This window comes from Anastrepha obliqua, chromosome 4 (assembly GCF_027943255.1).
Source record: "Anastrepha obliqua isolate idAnaObli1 chromosome 4, idAnaObli1_1.0, whole genome shotgun sequence".
In the NCBI taxonomy this organism is placed as follows: domain Eukaryota; kingdom Metazoa; phylum Arthropoda; class Insecta; order Diptera; family Tephritidae; genus Anastrepha; species Anastrepha obliqua.
The window spans coordinates 44,043,260-44,065,273 of record NC_072895.1 but is presented as its reverse complement, the minus strand read 5'-3'; positions in this window follow the sequence as shown (position 1 = coordinate 44,065,273).

Genomic DNA, 22,014 nt, shown 5'->3' with positions numbered 1-22,014 from the left:
ATTACTGTCTGCTTGTAACATTCGCGGTACATCTGCAGTTTACTTATTATAACAGAAAAGTTTGCCCATAGGTGTGACAACAGAAAAACAGTTGAAAATATTCTGATGCTCAAATGCAATTGAACCTAAGGCAAATTCACACTTTGTTGGGTGTTTGGCCGCATTTTGTTTCCTATTTGTGATGTGTAGGTATTGATGTTGTTCCACAAATGGAGGAACTTACAATTTCATTTCAATTTTCATGGCAAAAATGCACACAAGAGTTTGCCATTGCCTGCCGAGGGCCGACCGCTATTAGAAAAAATTGAGAGAATCCATACAGCAAACAGATCATACGCTTCATTAACGAAACTCTTCAAATCGAAATTACTAAACAGATAATCCAAATTGCTTCTGTACAAAACCGTCATTAGACCAGTCGTATGCTATGGAGCTGAATCGTGGGCGCTTATTGAAGTAGATAATGCAAAACAGAAGAACCTTCGAACGAAACACACTTATACAAATTTTTGGAGCAATCAAAGATCACGACGAGTGGCATATAAAGTGGAATGATGACCTAGACCAGCTTATAAACAGCGAAAATGTTATTCGTTTCATCAAAACGTACCAGTTAAGATGGTTGGGTAATATAAAAATAGTGGGCGCAAAAGAAAATTGTAGAAGCCAGAGCGTTCAACACTAAAGCAAGAGAAAGACCAAGAACAAGAAGGGTCGACGAACTAGAGGAGGAATCAATAATCTTGGGATAAGAAATTGGGAAAGGAGGTGGTCCCACGTGCAGCAGGCCAAAGCTTCCAAAGAGCAGCAGTGTCGAAAGATGATGATGATGATTATAATTTTGATGAAAATCTGTTGTTCTTTTATCTTGAACAAATTTTGAGACTTCGATGTAAATGGTTTTTGTAGGACAATGAACTATAGCATATCTTCTTCTTTATATATAAAAATGAATGTTTGTCTGTATGTCCTCGATGAACTCAAAAACTACTGGACCGATTATTATAAAAATTGGTATATGTATGTATTTTTCCACGGAAAAGGTTTGTAGGATATGCTCATTGTTGCCACTCGACACCAGGTGGCGCTGCAGAGTAGCAACTTCTGCCCCGTTAAACCGATTTTTTCGAAATAAACAAAATCAATAAAATGGTTTAGAACGAATTGAATATTTGTGTACTGATTTTTCTTTAAAGTCATTTTTCTTAAATTTATTTTAATTGTTAGCGGAGCAGCTCGCGCCAGGTACAGCTAGTTTGTATATAAAAATTATTAAAATTAATTAAAAAAAGCAAATTGTCAAAACATAGCAATAAGCCCTAGTAAAATAGTTACTTAATACTGCATTGATGTTTTTTCAGTTTGAAGATTACGTGTCGAAATTACTTTAATATAGGAAGAAACATTTCAAAGCAGTTTCTAACCGCTGGGTCCAACTCCCATCGCTACACCTTTAGTCAAACTGATATTCGATGCATTTAGAGATAAATGTTTAGCTTTTCAACGATATATAATAATTGTTCATTTGCCAGCCCACGTTTCGTGCAAATTCCTTTCATGGTTTTTAAATATTTCAAAACTTTAGAAGGTTAAAAAACCTATGAACCCAGGGCAGAAATTTTGTAACTACCAACAGATTGGGAACTGGAATAGTATTGTATTTTTCAAGCAGAAGTTCTCGGGATAAGAGAAGCTTGCAGGGGAAGTAAAAACCATTCGCAACAACTATCTGAAATATACATTTTTCAGATAGTCAAGCAGCCATTTTAGTTTTAAAGTCACCTATAACCAATTTAAAATCGTCAGATAATGCAAAGAAGAACTTAATACTTTAGCGCATGCGACAGACATCATCTCATCTGGATACCTGGCCATAGAAATATAGAAGGGAATGAGAAAGCTGATGAACTGGCAAGACGGCATCCTATAACGAGTCCGAAGCTATCGAAATAGGCTGTTCCCAAGGCATGCGCTAAAGGGAGATATTCTCCCTATTTCAGAAGCAGGCCTTTAACAGATGGACTAACTGGGATACCTACAATATTACTAAACAAAGTGGCCCAATTTTTAGCAAATTCAGAACTATATTCAGAATAATGTTAACAATAATAACCGGCCATTGGCATTTTGGAGACCAGGTCAGGAAAATGGTGTGGCTGTACAACCATAAATGTAGAAGCTGCAATCAAGAAGAATGCAATAAAACAGTGTTTCACTCTCTGTGAGAGTACCCAAGTCTGGGTGATCTACGACATAGAATGCTGGGGAATTCTCGATGGTGAACTTGAAAGAAATTGCAGGAAAGAAAATTGTCGACATAAGCAGTCTCATAGTCAAATAAAGATGGTTCGACTAATAAAATGTTATTTCCAAAAATCGTGTGTCAAAATGGCAGTTTTTGTGCTAATTGGATCTGGGCTGTGTCCCTCAGACAACACAATAAACAAATTTGTGTTAAGGGGGGACCCTCATTTATCGGGTCAAAAAAATCGAATTTTTGGAAATAATTTTAATCTATTCTACAACTATTTAAGAACATACTTTCAAAATTTCAAGTCGATATCTGTATTTTTGAAGGAGTGACAAAATTTTTAACAGGACGCGACGGGTGGCCTGATCGCCTGTATCCAAAACTTTAAACGCGTTTTTCTCGAAACATCATTTTTCGATTTTGTGTACACAATTGAGAACGCTGTATTGAACCAATCAGGCTTTACAATAGCTCATTTTAAAGATAATTAAATTGTTTTCAATGTGACATTAAGTGTTTTTTTAAAAAAAAAGATTTTCATATTTTTTTGTAATTTTAAAGTCAATTTTTATGCATGAAAAATCACTTTTAACATAAAACTGGGTAAAAAATATCAATTTCGACATTTTTTTTTTAAATCAAAATGTCACATCGAAGGTATTATCCTAAAGTTTTAAAAAAAATTTGGTTTTTTTATTTCAGAAAAAAATTCAGAGCGCTAGAATGTACACAGATAGAATGAGGTGCCATGGACGAGGTGTATATTTCCATACTTAAAATGTTTTTTTTCTTCTCCGAAAATTCTTGTAGACAGTCAAGACATTTATTAAAGTACTTTATGAATTACAAAACGTTTGAAGTTATTTTACCTGAGAAAAAAATTCCCAAAAATGATGCATTTTTCGACCGTCTAAATGAGGGTCCCCCCTTAAGTGTTCGACAGAAGCCACATTCGTACTTCTTTTTGAAGCATAACGATATCCTTCCCGTTGATAGGTATTACCTTTGTTTTCTGTATCGCTTTCTAGTCGTGACAGAGCCGAAAGGTTACACAATGGCTTTAACATGCCCATATCTATAGAAAGAGGCGCCTCTGCGTACCACAATCCTTCGATTTTTTCAAATAAAAGTACACTGTGAAAAACCATAAATCTGAAAATTGATTGTGACTATTTTCAGTTCCTAAGTTCTTTGTATATTGGTTAGATTAGGTTACGGTGGCTGCTACTCTCCATGAGATTGTAGCAGAACTCATTTAGGCTTAGAGGTACATTCTGGTAACACATGTGGTGACACAAGTCTCCGCCTCTAATTCTCGATGAGCGGTTACATCTCATTTTGTCTCTCTGACAAGCGATTAAATATTCTACATAGGTGGTTGCAGTTTCCAAGTCATCCAAAGAAGTAAGGGTTTAGACAGCAATGTCACGTTGTTGCAAGAGCACCACAGTAGCAGAGAAAGAGTTTGACCTTTCTTCTCTGTATGTGCACGCAAATCTTTGTTGAAAGAGTTCAACACTCACTGCTTCCTCATATCTTCAGCTGCGATAGAAGTCATTAAGTTGGCACCCAATACTGTTCTTATGTGTTTCCAATACTGAGGACCAGAGTACCGACTAGTTCTTTATACAAAATGGTTTCTATAAGAAGGATATCAAACTTGCATATGTCTTATTTTTTATACGGCAATATATGCACTTAACATTTATATGCATTCGAGTTATGCAAATACATAAATCCTTCCCCAAAGTTAGTACCGCTCTTAGAACTGAAAATTTGCCTCCTAGTGTCATCAAGTTCCAGTCTCGTATTTATATAATTGTATGTGCATGCATGCAAGTATGCAATGCCAATTATACATCGTGATAAATATTACAAGAATAATAGCAAAACCAATAGAAACTAAATAAGTGCCAAGAGTCAGAAGCTACGACGCACGATAGAAGAAACTAATTCCAACTGCGCCAACCGGCTATACTTTAAGTGTACACCAGACCGTTTCACCAACAAGGCGCGCTTACTAAGTGTAAGTAAATATACAGACATACACATGGATCTACACAAAATTTGATACAGGAAAACAACTGAGAGAAGAAAACAAGAATAATTATAAGTTGAGAAAACGTATTCAGAGGGAAAAGTGGGGGGAAAGGTTTTTGTAGATGCTAAACATTTGAGAAACTCAAATTCGCGTTGTACGATAGACGAGACGGGAGACTAGAATTTGGGGTTGTGAGGTTGAATTTGAGCAAACGAGCACAATGATTAGTTTCTTGTCGCGCAGTTGGCATTTACTGTGAGGCTGGCGCTCACGCTGAGCAGGTGGTCCGGCATGTAATAGATATTTGGACGCCACATTAGCAGAAAGTAGTTGTGAGTTCATATTTCATATTTCAATTTTCGATACCCCGCTGCCTTCTCTGTCATGTGTTTTAGCCGCGTATTGTGCAACATATTGCCGTATGTGAAAGCATTTTTTCAATTTACACGTAATTTTAGATAGTTATAACAACCATTGTATAGCTTCCGTGCCCAAACAAAATTGACGGCGCGGAGCAATTGTGAATCTCCAGTAAAAGCCTAAACACAAAGTAACAATTGGGTTGTGTTGACGTTTAACAAATTCGTTAAAGCATCACGTGTGGCATTCGCTTACAGGTTCTACGTTTCCATGCTGTTGTTAACATGGCAGCTGACCCAACACTCTGGGTTCTAAAATATACTAGAAACAAGGGCTACCTTTCACCAATAAATATTGAGCTGATTGGAGTCTTTGTTTTCACTTGACAGTTACAAAGATCATAAAGACCAAATATAAATATAAAAAATACTGTGAGACTTCAAAAAATGTTTATCCATTTTTTCCCTTTAAAAAAAAACTGGTTAAAATTATAGTGCAATTATAAAGTAAAGTCAGAGAGACCATTTGTAAATAAAGAAAAAGCTTCTCTCTCGCTGTCCAACTGCCATTGACCACTTCAATTACTTCCAGGATAGGAACAATAGTTTCAATACAGAGTATCTAGTAAAATCTTACCTGCCCTATTATGTATCGCAGAAACTTGGGTGCTGACAGCATCTGATGAGGCATCCCTTTAGGTGTTCCAGGCCCTTTGTACGTGAACGACCGCGAATATTGCACAATAGGCATAGTGCAGCGAGTAAAATCCAGCGCCTCTGTTGTGTAGGTTACGTTAGCTGAATGATAACAAACGCTCCACCCCTGAAAGTATTCGATGTAGTGCCTGCTGGTAGTAGCAGAGAAAGAGGAAGGCCTTCTACGCGTTGGAAAGATCAGGTGGAGCAGGACTTCGATTCATTTGATGTGTTCACCTGGCGCTGGTTAGCTTAATCTTATTCTTTCTTCTTCTTATTTGGCGCGATAACCGCTTACGCGCATTTGGCCGAGTTAAACAAAGCGCGCCAGTCGTTTCTTTCTTGTTCTAACACACCAAGTGAAGCCAAGCCCTTCTCCACAGCTTAATCTTATCGCTTAAATGATTATCGCACCAATCAACAAGAATAACATAATCTGCTTTATTATGGCACCTTCGAGGATCTTATACAGATCGTCATTTCATTATTTACAGTACTCATGATGCCAAAATAGCTATTGGAGTACTTCAGTACTAACCCTTTTCCACATTCCTATGACAAAGCGGCACAAGAAACTGGGTGATCCGTACATTTCAGATACGTAATATTTTCAACATTTCTGTGTAAAAAATAGCGAAAAACATTTTAATAGAACTTTTTAATCCTCTCATTTCTGCTGAGATGGTTAGTTTTTGTCTCTTTTGTGGAAGCCGATTCTCGCCTCCTTTGATTAACCTTAAGTCCCTCGAAATAAGATGATTATTATTTTCTTGTATTTTATGCATGGCTGGGCTGCCCCGTATTACCGCTAGTTATTAAATTTATTATTCCTCCGAGAACACTTCGTTTTAATTTTTCTTTTTACGTCAAGACCCTCGGTACGAAGTACGCTAGAAATGCCCCATTAGTGCGTTCACTTCAAGAACTAAATGAGATTTTAGTGCTTTCTATACTTAGTTCTAAGTTATCGTTTTAGTCAGTAAGAACCTTTGTAGTTTATTAACTTTTTGAAATAAAAAGGCTTCGACTTCTCTCACGGAACTTCCGTTAGTAAGTAATTTCAATAAACAAATGTAGTTAGAAATTTTTATTCCAATAATAATAACAAAATGATAAATGTAGAAATATAATAATCTTTGGCTAACGTGAAATTAAATACTTATTCAGAAAAAGCTTTTTTCAACCAAATATACACAATTGCCTGCGCCTATAGCGCTTAACTGGATGGACGTGGAGAATTTAAATTTTGTGTAGACCTTTGGGTAATAGTAAAAAGGGGTCATGCCATTACCAAGTTAAATTTTTTTGGGTTTTTAGCTAAATACAGCGAAATTACTTTTATCACAATTATCGATCTGAGCGCCACCAGCGAGTTGATTTTTGGCAAAAGCATTTGCCATCATCTATCCGATAAAAGAGTAAATATAAGCCAGCGCCACTTCGAGAGTAATTCTTTCAGGAAAAAAGTATTTTGTAACTTGCTTAGAAGATCACTTCACCTATCAGACAAAATCCCGTTAAATTACCAACCGTATAATTCGAATTATAAAGTAACTAAAAGCTATGACCCTACTCATCCCGTCAGTACTTTTATTCGTGGCAATCAAGTAGCCACAAATATTATAATTATTATTTTTTTCTCCCTTAACTCCTATTGGAGCATTTATCAATAGAAGTCTTTATGATTAGAAGTGAAAAATTACAGAGGTATCGAATTGACTGATAATTTGGAAGACACCGTGCAGCTTATGCTGTGAGTACATCTTTTGTAGGGTATTTGGCCGAGTTTCTCCTTAAATTTTCTTGCGTATTGATGTAATTTTACTAGTTTTCTGCCGCCGCCGAATGGCAGATGGTTTTTTATGAGAAAATTTTGTATAAGCTACACCTCAAGTGCTCAAGTCTATGTTGGCAGCCCAATACTCCGATATGCTCTCATCATACCTTAATCATAGGTACTTTTGCAAAAATGCAAAAGTCAAAAAAATATTTATATACGGAGGCGTTCCACAAGCAGCATTTTGATTCCTCTGCTATATCTGCTGTATACCCACGGCCTGCCATCGGCAAATTAGCAAGTAACTGCATTATTTGCGGATGACACTCCCATACTTGCAGTCGATAAAACTATCGAAAACACAACGAAAAAGCTACAAGAAGAGTTAAGCCTTATTGTTACATGGACTAAGAAATGCAGAATAAAGCTAAGCATAAGCAAGTCAGCACATATAGTGTTTTCTCTAAAGAACGCTAATCACAAGTCAATCTTCATCGATGCGGCGATAACCTAAAACGCCGACGAGGTCAAATAACTGTACATAATATCATATTTAATGTCAAATTGCGCTGGAAAGCTCATAAAAAAAAAAACGTGAAGACCTTGGCTTGAAATTAAATAAGCTTTATAACCTCATTGGTAGGTGTTCAAGCTTATGAATCCCTCATTACAAGCAAACATTAAGACCGGCCCAGACTTACGGTATACAATTATGTGGATGTGCTAATCAAATGTGCATCACCTCTAAAACAAAATCCTGCGAAGCTTAGTAAACGAGCCATACTATATAAAAAATAGCGACATTCATCGTGATCTTTGCATGCCAACTGTGTCAGAAGTAACTAAGCAATTTGCCATAGCTTACAAGAAACGACTAAAAAATCATGTCAGTGATACATCATACAGCTTACTTTGGTTGGATTCTTCTCGAAGACGTTTAAAACGCACAACGGTAACAGACCTTGTGGAGAGAAAGTCGCGATTATATTGTAAAATATTTCTTAGAACAAGTTAAATTATCAAATGAAAACTGCTTATTATAATCTCTTACTACATAGTTGCCATTGTAAAACGCTTCTAAAAACAGTAATAAAAAATTATCAGAAATACATGAAGGCTTCCCATTACCTGCCAAAGAATGACCGCTGATTGAAGAAATACTACTGTGGACAAAAAGTGAGGTGAATTTATTTGTCAAACTTCGCGGGATTAAAATTTCGCTCTAGTTATTTTTTTCACGAGTTGGCAGCACTGTTAATAACATCTGGGCCAACTTTCATGTGAATGTCATTATCAGTAATATATTTACGCTTGTGTTTACCAAACGACCATGAGTGCATTTTTCGATTTTTACAATGTCTGATTTGATTGATCAGAGAAGTGCGATCAAATTTTGTTTGCGGAATGAAATTTCGGCTGTGGAAACGTTTAGCATGTTGCAGAAGGCATTTGGTGATTCGACCATGTCGCAGAAAAATGTTTATAAGTGGTACAAAGACTTCAGAGAGGGTCGAGAACGTGTTGATGACTTGGAGCGCTTCGGACGACCATCAACGTCAACAGATGACCAAGACGTCAATAAAGTGAAGGAGTTAGTGCTCAAAGATCGTCGGTTGACTGTTAAAGACCCTACTGATATGATCGAAATATCAGAAGGATCTGTGGAAACCATTTTGAAAGACCATTTGGGCCTACGAAAAGTCAAATTTCGTTTGGTACCGAAAACTCTCAATTTCTTGGAAAAAAGTCGTAGAGTTGATGTGTGTGAAACAATGCTTTCAGACTATCAGGACAAGCTCAAATGCATCATTACGGGAGATGAGACTTGGATTTATGCTTACGACCCTGAAACAACCGACCAATCAAGCGAATATTGTGCTAAAGGCGAGGCCAGACCGAAAAGAGCACGTCAAAGTCGTTCGAAAATAAAGGTCATTATGACAGTTTCTTTTCGATTTTCGTGGTGTGGTGCACTATGAATTCCTTCCACCTGGCCAAACTGTTAATAAGGAATATTATTTGAGCGTTATGCGTCGTTTACGTGAAGCAATTCGTATAAAAAGACCAGAATTATGGGCCAACAACTCTTGGTTGTTGCTTCACGATAATGCACCGTCTCACACTGCACTCGTTCTTCGTGACCATTTCGCCAAAAATTCCACGCATATCGTTCCGCAACCACCGTATTCGCCTGATTTGGCTCCGTGTGACTTCTGGCTATTCCCAAAACTCAAGAGACCACTCCGGGGAACGCGTTTCGAGTCGATTGAGGAGATAAAAGCTGAATCGAAGAAGGTGCTGATGGGATTGGAAAAATCGTTGGCATAAGTGTATTTCATCGAGAGGGGACTATTTTGAAGGGGATGAAATTGATTTACAAGAATAAATAAAGATTTTCCATTTTACAACCAAATTAACCTTACTTTTTGCCCACAGAGTATTTCCCGTAATTTTGGTATATCATGCCCACAGTGGGTCTCGAACCCGGGCTCTATCGAATGGTAGTCTCGTACAAAACTATTCAGCTTTGGCGGTCACTCTATTATTATTGACAAACTGATATAAGATTTTGTCCTGAAGTCATGATGGATCAGCTGTTAGTATAGGGACGACTATCATAGCATGAAAATAGAGTTTCATGCTATTTTTTATTTACTCTCAAGGCTGCAATCCTTGTAGTATATACTGCAGTGTAGCAAGAAGAAGGCTCCTCTAAACTAAAAACGTTTGCATTGGAAACGTCAAATTGAAATCAATGGAGAATATCAGATTTGTGCTATATGTTTAACCCAATTTTTAAGAAGAATATTTAGACCCATAAATTTATTTATGTTAGCTAAGTCGCCTGCTAGAGTCGTGTTTTGAAACAAAGTTCGTTACGATTTGCTGCTACTTATTTACATATGCACATATTATAAATTTGCAAATCTTTTTCACAGTATTCAACGCACATGAACTTCTTTCGGAACTGGAATAAGAATGAGCGAGAGAGTAGAGATAGACATAAATAAAAGTAAATTTAGATGTAAGTTTTTAAAGGAAATAAGTGTAAAGATCGGTAGAGGGTAAATAAACTGCAACTTGGAAAGTGAAGAGTGAACGCAAAGGCATCATTAAACAAATATATGCCTCTTTCGTTGGAAAAGGCATAGGGAGGTATATTTTTCTGCGAATTCCTTACTTCATTTACGAGAACTCATTCCACATCATCACGCGGAAACTCTGAAATGCTCTTCCTTTGTTAACGCTCTCTTATTGCGTGGCAACTTTCCAGCGAATCCATTTGAGCCCATTTAGTCAAGCAATTAAAATCCCAATTCACAATGCTGCTCGATAAGCAACTATGCACGCAATGTGCACAACAGGTCAGAGTCAGTCACAACTACGCACGCATATCTGACTTCATCGAATGTAGTGGCATACATATTTATGTACTCGTATGTGTAGGCCTGTATAAGTATGTGTGCAGTTTTAAGTGACTACAAATTTTTAAGTAAAGCAAGTTATCACTCGGTGGTAGTGTGGGTAGTCTGTACGATCTGCTGATTCTCTGGTAATGTGCAACGTCTTTTACGAGTATTACGTATTGAAATCGTCGTATTTTTAAGACTTCTGCTGTACCCGTTTTCGAGCGGTTTCATTGCCATAAAATTGAAATGAAAATGCTCCTGGCATTGCTACCTGGCATCGGCTCCAGCTTGGTGATTGTGAATGCTTCATTATCTGTGCAGTAATGTGAAAAATGTGCACTGCGCTGAGCTTTTGCCATCCCATATTTTATTTAATTTTATTTGTTGTCTTACGTGTATTTCTGAGTAGAAGAATGAGTATTTAATTGCTATACACAGGCGGAATATTTGGTTAGTAAAGTTAATGAGTTCGTAGTTGCGTGTGTGGTATTTACCGTTTTTAGAGAAGCACCATGAAGTATGTACGAGTATATAAGAGCACACAGATACGTATATAGAGAGTTTGAGAACGTTTACAAGGAAACCGCACATGCACCGACAACCATTTCGCTACTCATGACGGGACCATTTTTTTCTGAGTATGATACTTCTTGCATCACGGTTCAATAAATGTCATATTGACAGCAAACTTCAGGAACAAAATTACAAAAGTTAAATAATCGCCAATTCAAATTTCTAGTTTACTCTATTGGAAAAGTAGTGAATGCAATATACCGCAAGAGCCGTGAGAGCAATTTTAATTTTAGACCACCGAACCAGTTTGAACAAACAAAACTCGGGAGCACCCCATCTGATTTGTTACAGCATAAACTGCTACTAAATTTCTAGGCTATTGCAAAACTTTATTAGCGATCGCGTGTAGAGCGACAGATAATAATGTGAGTGGGCCGAGCCATTTTAATACCTAAACGTCTCCATGTCAAGTGATCCAAATATTTGGGGCATGGATTGATACTTTGTAGGCCTGAGTATAAAAAGAAGTAAACTGAAGAAAATTAAAAAAAAAATAATAGTTTAGAGATTTATTTAAATTTGAAAATTTTGGAACGGAGTTTTTAAAGTACATTATAATATCTTCCGTTATTTTTACAATTTTCATAAATTTTTAAAGTTTTTTAGGAGAAAAGGTACTTTTTAAAAAAATTATATTTTTGGTTCGAAACTTTTCGAAAAATGTTTGTGAGTTTTGAAGATTATTTCTAATTTTTTCAATAATAGCTGAGAATATACTCAGTACTTCCTGAAATTTTCATAATGTGATTCCTAAAAAAATAAAAAAGGTTTAATAAATCGTTAATAAGAACTAAACCAATATATATACATATATAGGGTGATCAATTAAGACGAGCTTTTTTCATTTGCGTTTTTTTTACAGATCGCGCGCGAGTTGTGGCAAACTGTCATCGTGGATTTGTTGAACAGCGTTTGGCATTTCATCATGGAAAGACTCACACCGCAACAACGTCTACAAATTGTTCAACTGTATTATGAAAATCAGCGTTCTGTGCCATACAGCTCGTGAAACAATGACTTTATTGAGAAGTCATTTCGGAGAGCAGCTGATTTCACGTTTAGGACCTGTGAGTTGGCCACCAAGATCTTGTGATATCACACTTTTGGACTTTTTTTCTTTGGGGATTCGTGAAGTCCAAGGTCTATGCTGATAAACCAGCTACGATTGAAGCTCTGGAAGCCAACATTACGCGTGTTATTCACGACATATCAGTCGAAATGCTCGAACGAGTGATTGAAAATTGGACCTTCAGAATGGACCACCTTAAGCGTAGTTGCGGCCATCATTTGAATGAAGTCATATTCAAAAAGTAAATGTCAAAGAATGTCCTTTCAAATGATAAATAAAGGTTTTGAACATAATTTACATTTCTGTTTTTTTTAACTATTGAAAAAAGCACCTCATGATTGATCACCCTATATATATATATACTTCCATACATATTTATAAAAAGTTATTGGGTGTTTGGCCGAGCTCCTCCTGTTATTTGTGGTTTGCGCCTTGATGTTGTTCCACAAGTCCAGGGGCCTACAGTTTTAATCGGACTCCGAGCGGCAGATATTTTTTATGATATTTATATTTTTTCATAGCAGAACTACACTCGGGGGCTTGCAATTGCCTACTGAGAGGCGACCGCCATTAGAATAAACTTTTTCTATCATCTGGTATCTTATGAAAATATTTGAGTTTAAAAATCCCGTGATAACTTGACATGGAATCATTTTCCTTTCACAATGCAAGTATGTACAGGGTTGCCCATATTCGACGGACCCATGTGTTTTTTTTTTTAAATCAAAGAAAAGCACAATTTTTTTTGATGTTGACGATAATAATCATTTTATTTGGTTCAAGTAGATTTGTTGACATCACTTTTTGAATATGATATCTCTCAAATGGCCGCCTTGAGCCTGTACGGCGTATTGTGCCCGTTTTGCAGCATTTTCCATAGTTTTAGCTAACATTTTGGCTGGAATAGCGGCTATTTCCTCACGAATGTTCTTGAGCTCTTCTATGGTCTTTGGCTTATTAATATAAACTTTTGATTTTAAATATCCCCACAGGAAGAAGTCAGGTGGCGTTAAATCGGGCAAACGCGGTGGCCTGTTAAAATCGCCATTTTTCGACATCAAACGACGAGGATCGAAACCATTTGTTCAAAAAATCGATTGTGGTGCGAGGTGTGTGTGGTGGAGCGCCGTCTTGTTGAAACCAGAACTGCCTCATACGCTTTCGACTGATTGACGGTAACAGCTTGACCATCTTCATTTTCGAAGAAAATCGGCCCAATAATCGTTTTCGCACTAACGCCGCACCAAACAGTGCAAAGAAGTACCTCTTGAATTTCGTGAGGATTTTCAGTGGCGTAAATACGGCAATTTTGCTTCTTTACCGTCCCATTTAATAAGAAATGAGCCTCATCGGACATGATGATTTTGTTCCTCTTCTTCTTGTTTTGACTTCTCTTGTTGAATGTAAATTTCAACAATTTGGGAGCGCTCGCGTGGCGTGTACTGTTCCATGGTAAAAATCTGCTTGGACTGACGCTTCCAACGCGGTATGTCAAAAGATACAGGGTTGTCAGATGGGTCCGTCGAATATGTACCCTGTACCATATATCGTTTTCATCTTGCAAGCCCTTGCTTAAAATAAACTTCGTTTTAGTCAAATAAGAGGATGGTGGGAAGAGGTGATAAGAAGAATCCATTTACGAGGAAGCGCACTCACGTAATTGAAACACAACCTTTTTCTCGGGCTTATAAAAGGGAATTTCGACAAAAAATTCCCACCTCAGTGGAGTCAAAGAAATTCAAACGTCAAACACTGTAATTTTTCTATAATTTTTGTGCTTTGAAGAAAATCGGATGACGTTAATCGAAAGTCATAATGGTATCAAAAAGGTGCCCATCGGGCGTCTAGGTATATTTTTTTTCCTAAATTTGGAGGATCGCAACCACCAAAACCTGACATAATCTAATAAGCTTTATTAAACCCATTTGTGAAACTCACAGAGAGTTTACAGCGGACATTGTATGTAGTTTATCAGGTAGTTTATAGGTTACATAGCAGCTCTTACTCTGAGGGATAAAGGACTAATGAATTAAATTTAATATTTATTAATTAAATATAATTAAATTTCAATTTATTCAAACAGGATTATATGAAAAAACTTGGTATAAAATCTCAGTCTTTTCGCAATGGTTGTGTGCCCATCGAAAAACTCTTTGCTCGGTGATACGAGTATAAGCTCAGATATAAGGTCAAAAATGTATGTATGTGTGCGTGAGGCCTTAAGAAGGTTTTTCAGAGGCCGAAAAAAATTACAAGTAAGTATAAATCTGCTCGATTTGGTGGATATAAAAAAGTTTTAAAACCAGAGAGGTTTATTTTTTGCTTTTTTGGAAGTTATTCGTGTTGTTTTTTTTGTTTTTTGTTTTTTTTTTTGCAGGAAGTTCTGTCATCTTGTTGATGACATCACACCTGAGACTTTTACTTTACATTCGTTTACAAACTAATTTTCATTTGGCCACGAAAAATCGTTTACGCTCCCTATTTTATTTGCAACTTCTTCAATTTGTTACTGGTTCTTGTGCAACTTTTTGCTACAGTGTAGTGGGCTGGTGCCCTGATTGAAATCAGTAACTAAGGGCTACCATGCTTTCGCGCTCAATGCCTTGTTGGATATTGTACTCATAGAGATTGAAAGCAAAGCTGACGCAGCCTATGCACTTATTGGGCTAAAAGTCAAGGGACACAAGTGGAGTTTTAATTGCGGAGATTCCAAAAAACCTAACCTAAAATTGAGTGGTATATACCAACACAGGCGATTTATTATCATTTTAAGCTATAAAAAGCTGTGTAATTAAAAACTTTAATTTGGTTTTCGCACTTTCGCACTAAGTTAACACTTATTTGATTTTCTTATCGCAAATGGCAGTGAATCAGAAACCACATGAAAAAGAAAGTGCAAAAAATTGTGTCTGAGTTACTTTCAATCTATCTATGTGTATGTAACAAAAGATCTACAATGACGACACGAATGTAAAAATGTTATTTCAAATGCGTATTTCGTTTTAAATCAGTCGTGTGGATTTGCCCCAACTTAAAAAAGTCTTTTCTGCTATTTTTAAAATCAATTTCAAGTCTTAAAAACCGAGAAACTATTGTGTTCTGTTCTTTCAAAGTTGTCATAAAGACACAAACCCCTGGACAAATTTTGCAACAATAATAAATAGGAAAACACACCAAAGGCGTCATTTGTCACACGTGTGGCCAGACGCCTCACACACGAGCTCATTGTTGTCCTTGTTTTCAGCAAATTTGATTGATAAAAACTAAAAGAAAAGAAAGAGTACGAGTAGCAAATTCGATGACAAATCAATTTCTACAACTGTGGCTGCCCATTCATTTCACATACACACATACGTAAATATACACTTGTGTTCACCATAATAGAAGTGCAATATATTGCAAATGTTTGCTATTTATGGATTTTTTATTTAATTTCCTGCATTTCTTATATAAAACTTATATTATTATATATTATTTTATTTTTATTATTTTATAAACATTTTAATTAAATTATTATTTTATAAAAAGTATTTATTCATAAAAATTAGTTCTTTATAACAATTATTTTACCACAAAATTCATTTCTTTATACAAGTTTCTTTTTGTAAAAATTATTCGTTATAAAAATTATTTTTCTATATTATAAAATTTTTTCTTTATAAAAGTGTTTTTATAAAAAAATGTTCTTAATAAAAATAATTCATTATAAAAATAATTTTTTTGTAAAATGTATTTTATTATAAATTATCTTTTTATAAAGATATTTTTCTATAAAACTATTTTTTATAAAAATTTGTTTTTTGGAAAAATTATTTTTTTATAATATTTTTTTGTTTAATTTTTGTTACCATACAAATATTTTTTATCTAAATTATTTGTTTATAAAATTTATTTTATTATAATTTATTTTTTTATTAAAACTTTTTTCAATAAAAATTATTTTTTATAAAGTTTAGTTCTTTATAAAAATTATTTTTCGAAAAAAAATATGTATATAGCTTGAAGTTTTAATCTTTGTAGGGGTTAAAAAAAATCAACAAATTTCCCTCAAAATTTTAGAAAAAATCCTAATAAGCAGTTTTATAGCCCACTGAATTTAATTCGTTTTTCTATATAATAAAAAGCTTTTGAGTATTCTTTATACGGAAGAAAAAGCATTACGCAGTCAATAAATTGCCAAAGTCAAAAATTGACCCGAATTTTGAGCCACTTTGAACTGACACAATGTTTTAGCGGAAATGATTGGATTTTCTGAAAATTCTGACTGAAAAGATTGAAATCATGATGCAAATTTGTTCATTTTTTTAAATTTCGTATAAAGTTTGGAAGTTATACAGATTTTTTTGGTGCACGAACTATATTTTTGAAAAAAATAAGATTTATAAAAAACAAATTTTTATAAAAAAATAAAAAAAATAATAATAAATAGCGAAAACTGTGCAATATGACGCGCTACTATTATTGTGAACACAAGTGTATGTATATGCCAAACATAAAGCCAAGCATAAGCACGCATACATTCTCACATATGTAACTTCATACGACATACAATCTCCCCTAACCGCTTTTTACAAGCGCAAAATAACTTTTACTACATTTCTTTTGCCCAACAAACAAAACTTTTCCGAATGTTCCATTTTCTTTAGAGTTTTTCAATTTTTCCATCATTCGGCGGGCAGTCAGGCTGCCATTCAACTCCCACCCAAAGTGGTAACAATTGAAAAGCGTGAAGTGATGTTGGAGCACTGATTGTGAACGTGCTCAGTTTGGGTAGATGGACAACTGTTTTATATCTAGGAAAGCGTACCCACCACATCTCCCCCTCTTCTAGTCGATCCTTTGCCTTTGTGAAATTCTTTCGAGTTCTGTAGTCGTATTGCTGCGGAAGAAAACTTCACAGGCGCAGCTGTGTCGGCACTCATTGTTCGGTTCGCAATCCCTTCTTTATTGCTACTGTTGGTGTGCAGTAAAAGTTGTTATAAAAGTGCTCGTAAACCTTGAGTGACACATGCCAAGTGCTGACGCGCCAACAACCAACAACCCATATCCAGAGCGACGTTCAGCGTTCAACGTCCAACGGACGAATGCATTTGACCGGTTGGTTGGCTGGCTGGATGGCTGACTGACTGACGTTGGTTGATCGTTTACGCGTAGCGTCAAAACGAATGCGAATTATGGTGAAATGAAAGAAGTTAATGCTGCTTGATAGCATAGAAATGACGACCAAGAGGCGTGGAACGCGCAAGAGGATGACTGTTACACCGAGTAGCTGCAAATCATTGAGAATAAATTATTTCGGTAATAGCGCGCAAGTGTTCAGCACTTAAAATTTTTATCCATAATATATTCATGCGTTACATAAGTGCCAAAGATTTGCGAATAAATGAGTGTGAATGAATTGATGGAAATCTAGTGTGTGATATGTTCAAGAGTTTATACTGCTTATGTGAAACATCTATGTTGAAAAGATGAGGTGAATTTTTTTTATAATAGGAAAAATCGTTATTCATTCATCCAAATCAAGTTTATACCGTTCACAGTAATCTCCCTCTCCCGGTACAATGCACTTATACCACCGTTTCTTCCATTGAAGAATCGCCTAAGTTATTATCTCTTTTATCTGTTAACATTTTCCTTACACTATTTCTTAGAGGGTAAATCTATGTTTTGCATTAAATATCTTAGACAACTTGCGGCTTGAAAGAACCGCTTCTAAGTTTAGGTAGCTGTTTAATTGAACCAACCAGATATTATTTCAAAAAAATCTTTTCTGAGTATTTCATAATTAAGTTCTAATAGACTATATATATTCATTCTATTGTGTAATAGATCATATTAATCCAAGATGAAATTTTGAGCAAGATTTATAAAAATAAAAGAATAAAAAAATAAAAAAAAATTGAGAGCACAGTTTAATAGCCCACTAAGTTTTAGGAAAGTAAAGTGTAAGTTTTAAGTAGCTCAAAATTCTCATTGATTTTTGATCATTTTTTCCCTTACATAAGGAATCCACAGTTTTTTTTTTATTGAAGAAAACATCCAAAACCCTTCGCAAAAAAATTTTCGGAAATCAACAAGAATTTGAGCTAAGTCAAGATTGCATTTTAGTGAACTAAAATTGAATGAGCAATAAAACTGCATACGCACATTTTGTTCTTAAGGTCTTATTAAAATTTTTTAAATGTTGATGTAAATTTATCGAATTTTTATAAATTTTGTGGAGAGTTCAAACTTGTATTAATATGGCCTTTGTTATAGAATGAACTGTAAATTTGTAAACAAAAAAAAAAAATTGGGATTAAGAGAATAAATAAATTAATAGTCAGAATTTGTCAATAAGTGGTGGTGCTATAATTTGACAACAGACTATAGTATCTTTCTCTAGCCATTCCAATCATGCCGTCTAATAATCAAATTTCAACGTATACACTTTTATCTTTCATTTGGTAAATGATCGATCGGTAGTGCTTTCCTTCTATTTATCATTTTTTATAATTTTTTAATTGCTAAAACTATAAAAGTCGCCACTTCATTAAAAAGTGTTAACAATTTTTCACTTTTTAACCAAAATGAAAATCGCTTGCGGAAGCATTGTGTGTTCGCATCTAACCAGCCTACGTTTGTGCAAACATACATATATACATAGCTTTCTTTCTATGTAACTTCTTGGAAAACATGAAACGCCTTTCACAAATGCCACAATCACTGTCATTAGAACAACTTTCAATCAACTTTGTTGCGATCTCACTCGATCGGCTGTAGCAAATCGTTCGATTGTTGTGGTTGTCGGTTGTTTGGCGACATTGCAACACGACATCGGTAGCCACCTACTTTGGTGTGAATACCAATGGAAGCAATGGTTGCAAGTACCGCGATTTACTTGGCGACTCATTAGTGATGTGGTATAGCCAAAAGACGGACAAACCATCTTAAGAAAGGTAAGTGTGTTTGGAAGTACGAGCAAAGAAAGTTGAATGACACTTTCGCGCTTCGCTGTGACGTGTCACGTTGCACAGCTAAAGCTAGACGGCTCACAATGTTGACTTAGCAAAAATTAAAAGCACTGCAAGTGGGCAATGCAGCTTCTCAATTTGTTGTTGCCTATGTGGCAACAAAGCACAGTGTTGCTAGAGCTGCGTTTAAGTGCGTTGTATGTAGCTGCTACTGGTTGCTTTTAGTTCTTGAGTTTCGTTTTTCCTTTTCTTTTCCGTTTTTTTTTATTTCTTTTTGCATTTATATTGCCTGTTTGTCATTATCGTTTATTTTCCCTCTTTAAACTCGTTAAATCGTTCATTTAGTTCGCTATTCTTCCTCAAATAAAATGCCATACAATACAACCCCCACTCCGCTAATCATTCTCCCCGCTGCGTGTGCTGTCGTGCGCCAGCTAGGTTGGTTGTCTCTGTGCTCTGATCGATCAATGTCATCGCCGTTGTCTCTACATTATCTCGGCAACTTTTGCTTTGCATCGTTCGCATCTCGAAATGTTGTCGATCTTGTATGTAGCATCCACGTCTTTGCTTCCACGGCACAGCTGAATTATATTGCATGCTTTGTTTTTTGTTTTTGTTGTTGCCACTGCTGTTTTTTGTAGCTAGTTTTTGTCGTGTGCTTCTCGCAACCGCAAAAACTGTCTGCACGAACCTCCCAATGCAGCCACTTCCACTCTTTCAACACCTCTTCCTGTGTTTGTCACTGCCGCACTGATAGTCTCGTTTCGTTGGCAATGAAAAGCGCTAAAATCTTTTGACTTTATCGGCTGACTTGTTGCAGCCGCTAGCTACTAATATGTACAAGTATGTGTGCAAGTATTTGGCCGCCACCACCTCCGATACGTCTACTGCCAGAAGTTAACATTGGCATGACATAATGTTGCGTGGTCGACTGGCTGCTTGGCTGCCGTTTCGCTTGCTCCTCTGTTGCCTGTTTTGCTGGCTCACTGGCCGATAGCTGTTCAAATCGATCATTATTTGGCCCCACTTTTGGGCGTCATTCGACTACTGTGCGCTTTTGCCTTACCGTTCGCTTATTGTTGATTAATTTGTTACCAGCTCAGTCTGTCGTAGCAAATGACGTTGAGCGAACATTACTGATAATTCCGGATTTTTTTCTCGTCAATTTCATTGCAATGGGAATCAGGAAAAGAAGTCGAAAAAATAAATACATAAAAGTGAATTGGTAGAGATTTTGAGTATTAAATGCGGTGGTATGAGTATAAGCGGAAATATTTCTTACACAAAAAACATTTTTCAAGCGAATTATGCCTCGAAAACTGTTCAGCATTATTTTCAAAAGTAACATTGCCGACACAAGTAACATTTATTTTTTTACTATTATTTTACTTATTAGCGCAACTTGTAGCAGAGGCTAGGGGTATGTTACATACTCTTTATACTTATAAGTTTCGCTCTTTGCCTTCAGGTTTCATAAAATAAGAAAATACACTCTTATTATTCGAAAAAGGTAAAAAATATTTATGTGAATAAAGGCCGTTGATAGATGCACTTCCACCCAACTCTCATGCAGATGTGTCTTACAAATGGCTCTAGGATACCTGAAGCCATTATTGGTCCCATTATATGGTCCAAAAACAAGCGATCTGTGTCGATGTGTAGTTTTCCCAGTATCTTTCAGACGGACGTCCATGCCATCCGTCTATGTGCAGAGATCAACTTAGGTAGAAACCTCCAGCACTCAAGGCATCGTCATCCCTCGAGGATAAGTCTTCAGTAGTCCTTAAGTACATCGAGAAGTTGAATTCGTTAGGAATGCACATTCGCATCCAGCTCATATGGATTCCAAGCCATAGGGGTATACCTGGAAATGAAGTAGCAGAACCATTGGTTAGAGAGGCTGATAGGGCCCGAGCTCTTTTTGGCCATGGAAAACCGCGCAATAGTTCATTCTCTTACTAAAACCATATACATTTAAGTTTAAAACTTTGTGGAAATAAAACATTAATTAAAAAAAAATTACAAAAATTTTCGAATCGTTGGAGAGGCGACGGGTCGCCACGCTATACTAAGGTATACATATGGGGCATTCTTCGCCAACCGGACACCCCCATCTGCCCAGAACAGTTTTTATAAAAAAAATTTTTCCCTATGCCGAAATAAAAGCTTATGTCATGTACTTTAATTTGTCATGTGGCACTTTTTAAATATTCAAGATGGACGACGAATATTGACAAATATGTTGGAAAACACCAAAAAAAATGAAGCAGTTTGTTAAGAAAAGTAGAGAGAGATTCTGGTGCAACGTTCGACTGTTTCATTAACAGCACTAGTTCTTGATGTATTTCACATGTCAAACGGTACAGAAATAATTTGAACAAATTATAGAAAAGTTCTGAAAGAATAAATTAATATCTAATACCTGTCAAACAGTTCTTTTCAGAACTATTATCGCCTAAAAAATGTGGGGAAAATCGAGAAGAGATCGATGCATTAATCCCTTTAGAAAAGTAGGTCCATCTTGAATATTTAAAAAGTGCCACATGACAAATTAAAGTACATGACATAAGCTTTTATTTCGGCATAGGGAAAAATTTTTTTTATAAAAACTGTTCTGGGCAGATGGGGGTGTCCGGTTGGCGAAGAATGCCCCATATATATATTTTATGTGTAGTAGTATGAGATGTGCTAAGCCAATTTCAAAGGAACAACTCACAAATGATGTGGGTTAAAGTGTATTAGTATGTGTGCCATGTTAGAGAGACAAATGTAGAGTTGCTAAAGAGCGGCAAGTTGGATGCTCGTGAGTGCTTAGTAAATGTTGGTGCGTTATGTGTTTTTGAATGTGTTCGGTAATTTGCTATGTATTTAGATAATAGGAATTC